The following is an 11,545-nucleotide window of genomic DNA, read 5'->3' on the forward strand; positions in this document are numbered from 1 at the left end:
TATTCCCTGGGGCCAGGAATTCTCTGGTGGTCCAGCGGTCAGGACTTGGCACTCCCACCACAGGGACTCAGATTTGACCCCCAGCTGGGGAACCAAGACCCCCAAATCCAGGATCGTAGTTCCGTGAGCAGGGATTGAACTCAGGCCCTAGCCAGTGAAAGTGTGGAGTCCTAACCACGGGACTGCCAGGGAATTCACATGTTTAAGTTCCTTACAAGAATGGCAGTAGCTGAAAAGCACATAAACTGCCAGCACCATAGAAAGCCCAGCAACACTTCCCCTCTTCACGTTAAAATACTTGTGGTAATACCGGTAATAACCTCTTTGAAATGCTCCAGCAATGTATTTAAGGATGAAATCCTGCATTAGTATCCAGTGTGGCAGCTCCCCTAATTTGACATCCAGGAACTTCTCCTTCAGTGGTACGACTGATGCCATCTTGGAGTCCTGGCTATCTGCTCCAATATGAACTCTTCCATGTTGAGCAAGGTTTGAGGCATAACTAAAGGCCTTCCCACATTCTTTATCTTCATAGAGTTTCTCACCACTATGAATTCTCTGATGCAGAAAAAGAGATGAACGTTTTCCAGATATAAAAGTTTTTCTATCGCTGATTATTTTATAACTTGAATCCAAATCTGTACTCCAGCTTCTTGTTTCTTCCCTCACAACCATCCAGGGTTCTTTCTCTTGCTCCAATAAAACAATTATGTCTGGCTTAGAAATGGAATGGCCCACTGAGACCAAGTTACTATAGTTCTCCATCATCACATCCCAGTACAACTTCTCCTGAACAGGGTCGAGAAATTCCCACTCATGCTGACAGAACTCTATGGCCACATCCTTGAATGTTATTGGTCCATGGGCCATGGTTTTAGACCTTTCAGAGCTGATCAGTCCTCATGGTTCGTTTACCAGAAAAACACAGTGTTCAGAAAACCCAAACTGTCCCTTGCGGGCTTGGACTACCTCTGCGCAGTCATTTCTGTGGCGACCTACGCCAGTTTCTTGCTTGGATGGAGAAAGCCCATGTTAAGGAGACCCAAATGACAGCCCCTTTGGGATAAATGATTCTCTCAGCAAATAGGCTTGTGGACCAGACTCAAGCCTGCTTACCTGCTTGCAACCCACTGGCCTTATTCTCTCATTGCTTTTTTCTTAAATACCTGAAAGCTGTGCATTGGAGAAAGTGGTTTTACCAGCAGCTGAAGAAAGAATTCTACAAATCCACGCAAGTGAATCCTTTCCAACTGCGGTCTCTCCGGGTAGCGCATTCACAGAAGACACAAGACTCAGGACCACTCTGTCGCAGTTATTTTTTCCTTGGCCTCCTTCAGCATTTGCAGCTTAATGTCAGATGCCTTAAGCACACTTTATTATTTTATGAGAATGTAATTCATGTGTATTCGAGCTATGAAAGTGTTCTGGTTACCGTTGCCAGATACCCCTGGGATCCTGATTAATGCTTGCCCCACTAACTCTCTAGAAGGTGTGTGGCCCATTTGGATATAAGGTGTGGAATTCTCAGATACTCTGGCTCAAGAACTCCTGGCTCAAGGATGCATTGCCTAACCCTTCCCTGATTTTTCACATTCTCTCCCCACTGTCTTGTACCCTCAGCCTTCTCCCATTTCCTCTCACTTTTCCATCATGTATTTCCAGGTTTCCTTTATCTTAAAAAAAAAACTTACACACACACGCACCCATACACACACACACACACACACACACACAGCAAAAAAACAAAAAAACAAAAAAACCAAAAACCTTCATTTAATGATGTTAGCTCTGTCCAGCTCCTCTTCTTCCCTTTGCTTCCACCTTCTGGTCCAAGGAAATAGCTAAGACACAAGATGCCGGAATTTGGAAACAGAGAAGACCCTGAGATGGCTCTGCTGCTATTCACCCCCAAGCATGTCACTTAACCTCTCTGGGCTTGAATTTACTTATCTGCAAATTATAGATAATAGGTGATTGTTATGTCTCAAAGTCTTTATGAGACTCTCATAAGTTAATGAATATTCAACATATCTTAATATAAAATGTGCCTGAAAGCCCTTTGTAAATTATAGAGCACAGTGAAATTGTGAATTTGTAAGAATGGCAGTAATGTTCTGTGCTCACTAGTTCATCATCCCTTTCTAATCTGGCCTCTACCCTACTGCTGCTCAATTGAAGTCCCTTTCAGCCATGACTGTGACTAGCACCCTCCCCCCTTGAAAGTAAGGCCATTGTGAGTCACCCCCTCAAATCCCAGCAGAGCCTTTAATGTCCCATAGTAAGGAGTGGTTAGATAGATTATGGCATATCCACATTATGGACCACTATGCAGCTGTAAAAGAATGAGGAAGTTCTTTTTATTCTGATTTGGAAAGATCTCCAAACTCTATTATTAACTGGAAAACAAAAGCAAGGAGAAAAAGAGCCTATGCAGTAAATTACAATTTGTGTGGGGGAAATGGAGGCAAAAGAGAAATGTTTGTGGATGCATAAGCTATCTTTGGAGACATGCAGAAGAAACATAACTCTTGCTGCCTCTGTGAAGAAGAGCTGGTGAGCTGGGGAATCTATATCCAAAAGTACATCTATTAGCTTTGTAACAAACAGAAGACTGGTCCTCAAAGATGTCCATGACCTAATCCCTGAAACCTGGGAATATGTTACCTTACGTGGCAAAAAGGACTTTGCAGATATGATTGGTATGATTCAGTTAAGGATCTTGAAATGAAAAGGTCATCCTGGATTGTCCAGGTAGAACTGATATCATCACAAGTGTCCTTATATAGGGGAGACAGGAGTTTGAGAGTCAGAGAAGGAGATGTGATGATGGAAGCAGAGGTCAGAGGGATGCCATTGCTGGAAGGGGACCACAGATAGAATTCTTTGGAAAGGCAAATAATGGATTCTCCCCAGAGCCTCTGGAAGGAATGCAGCCCCAAGATAATATATTTGTGTTGTTTTAAGCCACTAAGGTTGTGGTAATTTATTACAGCAGCAGTCAGCAGCTAATACAGTGGCTTAAACAAAAACATTTGCTCAAAGTCCTGAGGCAGCTTCCAGTTCCAGGAGAAGATGATATAGACTCATTTTTCCTGGCTCCTCCCATCTAAAAACAACCAAATGCCATGGAAAGAATTCTACAGACAATCCTACTCTGAAGGACTCTTAAAGATGGAAAGAAGAAAGTGGACCTCATGTCTTGAAGAACAACACCACGGTGAATTCCCTGGGTGTTCTTTTATCTTCCATAGATCCTGGGTACCAGCCAACCTGCAACCTGAAACCAACAACAGACAACAGATTAAAAAAACAACAACAGTGGACAAAAAGAGAGAGAGAGAAAGAAAGAGCGAGAGAAAGCAAGCAAGAAAGGGAAGGAAGGAAGGAAGGAAGGAAAGAAAGAAGGAAAGAAGGAGAGGAGGAAGGAAGAAAAGCCTGTTCTCTCTGGCTAAAGGACCAGGAAAAGACAATGATAGCAAAGCCTTAGTGGGGAGACTCATACCCTGTGGTAGCAGCAGGCCCAACCCGCTCACAGCAGCAGCAAGAAGCAGAAATGAATTTCCAACCCATCCCTCACCCCACAGTCACAGACAGCAGCAGACTGATCTGCCCATAGTGGTGGTAACAGCAAAATGCAGGTCGGCCAACCCATCCCATGCCCTACCCTCCAGCCCCCAACAACAGTCAACCCAATCTGCCCACATCGGTGGAAACAGAGAAAAGCAGAAGCCAAGCTCATGCACTGTCCCACACCAGGTGACAACAGGCAAGCCCCTCCAAATTCACTAGTAGTGCCAGCAGGCTCAGTGTCTCCAGCCTTCTATGCAGTGACAGAAGGTAACCCAGGGCGTCTCCCTTCATCTGCCTAATGACACCAAGCAGCCCAGGGAAGCACCTTTAACCCATGTAGGCATCATGTGTAGGGATCCAGTTGGAGCATAAGCAGAGCCCGAAGAACAATGTGGATCAGAACAACATTGCAAGGGCTCAGAAAACTAAACTGTCATTGAAATGATAGCCTACAAAAGTAAGCCTTAAAGAAAAAACTAAAAAGGGTGGCTGCCTAGTAAAATAGAAGATTTATATAAGATCAAGAGTCTCTTAACATTATATGCAAAATGTCCAAATACTATAAAAAAATCACTTGTCATACCAAGAAGCAGGAAAATCACAACTTGAATGAGAAAAGATAATCAATGACACCACTACTGAGACGAATCATTTGTTGGAATTATCTGGCAAAGATTTTATTTGTTTGTTTGTTTGTTTTGTGTTTTTTTTTTTTGTGGTACACGGGCCTCTCATCGCTGTGGCCTCTCCCGCTGCGGAGCACAGGCTCCGGATGCGCAGGCTCAGCGGCCATGGCTCACGGGCCCAGCCGCTCCGCGGCATGTGGGATCTTCCCGGACCGGGGCACGAACCCGTGTCCCCTGCATCGGCAGGTGGACTCTCAACCACTGCGCCACCAGGGAAGCCCTGGCAAAGATTTTAAAGCAGCCACTATAAAATGGTTTCAGCCAGCAATTATGAAATCCCCAGAAACATGAAAAAATTGAAAACCTCAGCAAAGAAATAGAAGTTACAAAAAAGAACCAAGTGAAAATTATAGAACTGAAAACTACAACCACTAAAATAAAAAACTCACAGGATAGGCTTAATGGTAAAGTGAAGATTACAAAAGATGGAATCACTGGACTTGAGGACTATTCAATCAAATTCACTCAATCTGAAAAAGAGCTAAAAGAGACTAGGGAAAAAGAGGGACCTGTGGGACAGTAACAAAAGCTCTAACATATATATCATCAGAATCCCAGAAGACAAGAGAGACTGTAGGACTAAACAAACATTTAAAGAAATAATGGCTGAAGTAGTGGTGAAAGACAGAAACCTACAGATTCAAGAGCTAAGTGAACCTGAAATAAGATAAATCTAAAAAACTCCTCATCAAAACATATCATAATTAAACTTCTGAAAACTAAAGAAAAAAATCTTCAGAGCAACAAGAGAGAAATGATGCATTACTTACAGGCAAATACCAATTCAAATGACAGCAGATTTCTCATCTGAAATCACGGAGGCCGGAATGAAGTGGCACAACTTTTTTCAAGTGCTGACAGAAAGGAACTAACAACCACATCTCTCCTGAGTTCCTGTCCTGTAGTTCTAATTTCCCACAGGACATTCTACTCAGATGCAGCCTTGTCCACTTAAACAAAATATATAAAATCCAAGTATATGTATCTGCTTTCCCTCAGGCTAATATTCTCATTTAATGTATCTAAATTGTCAATGGCATTAACATTTTCTAAGTCACTTAGTCATGATGGAGTCATCATGACTTTAACCTCTAACGCCTTTACTTCACTATAGCATGCAGTGGTGAAGAGCTGAGACCCAGCAGCCAAAATGCCTGGGTGTGATCTTGACTTTACCATTTATCAGTGTGTGTCCTTGAGCATGTGACTTAACCTACCTGTGTCTCAGTTTCTTCATCTGTAAAACAGGAATAACAATAATACTAGTTCAGGGTGTTGAAATAAGTTCAGATTTGTATGGTATTAGAACAGCATCTGGCACATCACATAGTCTTGGGGGGATTTGGGGTGTTTTTTTTTTTTTTTTTTACTTAAAAGTCAAAGTTCTCACATCTGCCTTTTCTCTCTCTTCCCACTGCCATCACCTGCTCCACGCTTTCCTCTCCTTAGGCCCTCCTCATGGTTCTCCCTGCTGTCAGACACTTCCACACACTGTTGCTACCATATTGGTCTTTCTAAATCCAGTCAGTGTTGGATCCCATCCTGTTCCCCACAGAAACCTCCCAAGCTCTTTAATACCAACAGGGTGAAGCACAAACCCAGGTCTGTGTGATTCTAACCCTAGGATTCTTCCCTCTCCTTGGTTCTCTGACCTCATGCCCAAGCTTTATGGCCTCCAAGATATTCCTCCCTTCTCCAGCCCCACCCCCCACCCCTGGCTGTACCCAGCTACTCATTTATGCTTTAATCCTACACATCAGGACCATCCTCTATTAACATGTGTACATCTGTTTTCCCCATATAGACAGAAAGTTCCTGAAGGCCAGAGGCACAGAGCAGTGTTGGGCAAATACTGACCATTACATGAACCTATTCTATAGTCGCACCTCTTGTTCAGCCTCCTGGTGGAGTCAGCTTGACAACTTCTTTCTCTTTCCTACAACTGAAACCATATAATTTTAAACCAGGAGCAAGGGGCAGGGGGTGGGAGGTGGACTTGTACGTTCTGAGAAACATCATGGCAGAAGGAACAGTCCAGTTGTAGGCATCAGAAGCAACAACACTGCCACGAACAAGCAGAACATCCAGTGAGGCTCATACAACTTCTCTGACCCTCATTTCCATTTGCAAAATGAGGACATTAGCAAAGCTCCAAGTCCTCCTCAGTCTCAAATGTTCCGTGACAAATCTCTGTGAGGGTGGATTCAGGAAACTGATTTTCAAATTGATTGAGTGGTGTGTTGTTAGTGCATAGAGAGTTAAACCACTCTTCATAACAATTCAGTTCCTGAGTTTAGCCTATCAGCCAGGGTTTATTAGAGACCATTAACTCTGCAGTACTGTGGGTTGAGTGCTGTGGAGGAACAGAGGTGATATCTCACAGGATCCTTGGCCTTAAGGCGTTTATTATATAATCTGTTTATTATAATTATATAATAAAAGCTCACCAAGCTTATGATCCAGGAAATTACTTTGTTTACCTAAGATTTCTGTAAAATAAAGTTACATATGTTATGTAAGCTGTGTGAGCTATGAATTCTGTGTCATTTCTATATTATTTTATTTGAAGTACACACATACATATATACTATATGTTTAGATATAAATATATGCATTGAAAATGTATGTATTTAAAATGTCTCCATTAACAGGCTGGGTGTTTAAAAACTATTTAATAAACCAAATGATGTAGATTTTCAAGCCTTCACAAAAATAGAGAGAATTGTACTATGTGCCCATCACCTAGCTTCAACAGTCATCAACTTTCTGCCATTCTTTTTCATCTATCTCTACCCACCCCTGCCCCTCTTTGTGTGTGTGCTAAAGCAATTCTTCTTAAGCTATCAGTGGTGAAGAATCCTTCTATTTAATTTCCAATCTGTCATGGACCACATGCAGTTGGGCATGCAAGTTCAACAATACCCAACTGGGCTCTGTGCTGGTCAATGAGACAAGTCCACTCATAGCTGCTTGGATGCCATGACAATGCAAAGTGCTGTCACAGTTTCTAAACACTCATTGTCAATGTCTGCACTTACCATAGACAAATAGCACACAATTGGCAAACTGGCACTGATCCACAGACCACACTTTTAGTAACACTGTGCTACAGTATTTTAAGGCAAATCCAAGACATTCTTTTATTTCACCCATAGATTCAGCATGTATGTCTAATGGATAAGGACTTGGGGGAAAAAATGCACCACAATACCACTAATACCTCCAAGATAATCATCAATAACTCCTTAACATCATCAAATAGTGTTCTTACAGTTTTAGTTGAATCAGGATTTAAACAAGGATCTACCATTGCTTTTGGCTGATATATCTCTTAAGCCTCTTTTAATCTATAATCGTCTCCCTTTCCTTCAAAAACTGTTTTGAACCACTCTCTAGATTGGTTTATCATTAACTACAAAAGTTTCCCTGATTCATAATGTTTCAAGTGGGTTTTTCCTGAAATTGTTATAGTGTGACCATGGGAAGGGCTTAAAAACAAATGACCTCTACTCTCCCCACCAAACTCCATGATCTATGCATGTTATGACCACACTGCCCACTCTCCAGACTGTTTTCATGGCTACAAAGTCATTCACATTACTGAGTATGTAAAAGTGCCAGTCACTCTCCCTGTCTTAACATCTCTCTGATTCTTTGTCTCCAATAGGACCATTCATATAACAGACACCTGTGAACATTGTTAATTGAACTATAGGTTTCCTTTGCCTTGATATGCCCCAAACAATGTTTACCAGATACAATCATATGCACGATATAGAATTGAGATATTTGGCGACATATGCACAATATAGACTTGAGATACTCTTTGATTGTTCGATTTGGACCAGATCCGTCTGTGGGCTTCACACAATGGCATTTTTCTTTTCCAGAAACCCTCTTATTACCACTAAGGATACAGAAGCTCAAGTGGTTTTGTGTCTTCACTGTCCAACACTCCATGTAGAGTCATAGACTTTTAGAACAGGAAAGGAAACTTAACAATTATGCAATCAAGCCCCCTGCAGCGAAGGAGATAAGGCCCCTTTGACTAGTTATCTAGACATCTAGATGCCCCCTAGACAAGAGCTAGGTCTCTGACCTACAGGGGAGACCCTGTACACTTGGGGATATCACTCTCTGTGCCCCTCAGGGTTCTGGATGGCACATAACAGGAGTAGACTCTGGCTAACTTTAGTAGAAGGATAATGGGGGCTAACATAATTGACCAGAAGCCTGGATAACTGGGTTTTAAAGACAGGCAGGATCTGAGAGAGGCTGGGCAGCAGGAACACAGCTGAGGTCATGCTGCAGGGACGGACTGATTTGAATGTCTCTAACCCTGGCCCTGCTGCTCCTCTGGCCGATGGACACCACCACAGCTGAGGCCAAGAGCCCAAGTGCCTCTGCTGCCATGGAATTCTGAACTGTCCCTGAGTCTAAATTAAAAATCCGGGGTGGGAACACCTGAGTTGCTGAGGCTGGATAATGTGACTGTCCTCTTCAGCCAGGGGTCAGGGAAAGGGCCATCTAGCTTGGCTTGCTTCTACAGTAGGAAGTGAATCCTGCTTCCCACCATGACCCACATCATAGAGGAAAGAGCCTTAGGATGCTAATTATCCTCCCATGATAGCAGATGACACTTTATCTCCGCAATTGAACTTCTGTTAGTGTAAGGACATAGACAACAGGAGTTATTTTAATTCTACGAAATATAGAGATATTTCCTACCACCTCCAGAAAATGGATTACATCCCCAGACAAACATCACTATTCTAAGTGCTGATTTTGCAAAGGATTTAACCTCATTGAAGGAGAAACAGTTTCTTTTGTGTCCTAGTAGTCCAATGACTGTCTCCTGGCCTAATTTCTGGGGGAACACTGAAGATCGATCTGTCCACCTGACTTTTACTCAGATGCTCAGTGTGAGCAGTGACTTCCAAGGGCATTAAAACTTCTTCTACAAGGATTCCATTAGTGACTGGATTTGCATTTGAAAATATTTCATGTTGCTACATATCAGATTGGGGCAGAGATGAGCTGGAACATAGGAGATTTGTTGAGGCAACAGCTAGGATTCTGCCACTGTTCTCTCAGTGTATTTCTGATGGCTCTCAAATTCTATAATGGAAGGTAGTATTGTATGAGTAAGTAATATGAAGCCAGAACTGACACTGTGACAGCTGTTCCCAAAGGCAAAGAATTTTTTTGTTACCAGGAAAAGATGTCCTTGCGTTTCCTGGGCTGAGGTAAGAGTGCTTGGCAGTCCCTGTCTTCTCTGTTTTCTGATCGTCTTAACAGATTACAAGAGAGAAAATAATGAGACAGAGGGATCTTCAAAGCATTTGTCAGCTGCCTGTGTGTCTTAGTTTAGGTTCCCTTAGAAGCAGACTCTGAGGCACAAGTTCAAGTGCAAGTAGTTTATTTGAGTAGGGGAGTGGGGAACTGAGACATGAGGGACGGAAGCCAATAGGAGGTGCTTGCTTAAGGAAGATGCGACTGTGGACAATTGGAACTCAACCCTATTGGAGGACTCTGGGGGGGGCAGTGCAGAATGTAAGCCTCAGTTATCCTGAACAAGGAGTTATGGAGATGGGGTATAAAAACACCAGTTCCACAGTGTTTGGTCGAAGGCTGCAGCTGGGAAGGCACTAACTCCCCAGCACTTCTGGCCTGCTGTGTGTCTAGGCAGAGCAAACCCAAACCACCAGACAAAGCCCTCCAGCAGTTGGAAGTCAGTCTGCTGTGCACAAAATGTCAAGACCCAGGGTGATATGGGCAGAGTATACTCAGCATCTGCTACACTGTGTTCTCTCCTCCTCCAGACTAGTGGACAAACTTTCTGCTTCCCATCCATTCAGAGCCCAGAGTAAATCTTCCCAGAATCAACTGGGAGATGCACATCCTCTGCCTCCCCCAAACCAAATTTCCAGTTGATACAGATTGCTTACTTCACTACTCATTGTTCAGCAGCTCTCCGCCCATGTTACAGGGTCACTCTGTGGCTTAGTCCTCTTTCCTCCCTGTCTGGTAACATGCTAGCAACTCAGACCCTGACCACAGCCCTGGAATAACTGAAGACATCTCACTGACTGACTGACTCCAACCTCCATCCATTCAGTAACATCCTAGATATTTGAAAATGCCACAGTCCACAGCCAATGAACGTTAGACAGGTCCCTGTCAGCTTTGATGTTTTGGAGAGATTTACTATTTGCTAAACATGATAAGTTTGGGGTATGGGATCTTGAGGGGATATAGTATTTCTCATCTCCAAAGGAGAAGGTCAGATTCCTTTAGGACTATGGATAGCATCAGTGTAAACTGTGGGCCAGCCAGCTGTGAGTTGGCAACGTGGCGATGTCTGGGAAGAAAGGCTGGGACCTCAGTGAGAGCAGAAACATTTACTCAGTTGTTGTCTGGTGTATGAACATCCTACCAAGATTCACTGAGTGAGTTGAAAGTCCATCTGAGGCTTGATGTATAATCTTATATTATTGAAGGGATAGCTTGAATCTGATGTCTTTCTGGTTTTCATCATTTTTTTTTTCTTCTTCCACCCTGATTATCAACCTTTAGTAAAGACTGGGAGGTCTCGGTCAGTTGGCTCTAATGAAAAGGACCTTAATAGATCACCTGGGAAGTTTCTCTGCCTTCAGGCAACACCACACTAAACCATTCCTGACAGGAAGCTGCTTACCCTTGGTCTGAAGACTCTCCCAAAAGAGAGGTGGGAGAAATGCCACAGCCTCCCTGTTCTCAGTGTCTCTCCTTAATAAGCTCTGTGCTTATCCTTGCTTGAATTTCAGCTTCAAATTTTTAGTAAATGTCATGGTGACCTTCTCAACACTAAATAAATACAAAGATTTATTCTGCAGAACATCCCAAGTGACCTATGACCATCACAAGTAAAATTATAGTATTTAAATATAGGAAGTAAGTAGTTTTTCAGGAATTTAGTCTTCTAAGAAATCAATTAAAAACATAAGTAGGACTTGCTTTGAAATTCATCAACAAGTAAGATGAGGTGATGGATGGACAGATGGTGGCTAGATGGATAGACATGAGATAAGTAAGGATAGTAAATGTTAATGGTAAAAGCTGGTGGGTATACAGCTCTTATTTGTAAATTTTTATCAAGGGACTTCCCTGGTGGTGCAGTGGCTAAGAATCTGCCTGCCAATGCAGGAGACACAGGTTCTATCCCTGGTCCGGGAAGGTCCCACATGCTGTGGAGCAACTAAGCCTGTGCGCCACAACTACTAAGCCTGAGCACTGCAACTACTGAAGCC

This window comes from Mesoplodon mirus, assembly GCF_964341445.2.
Source record: "Mesoplodon mirus genome assembly, chromosome: 15".
Lineage (NCBI taxonomy): Eukaryota > Metazoa > Chordata > Mammalia > Artiodactyla > Ziphiidae > Mesoplodon > Mesoplodon mirus.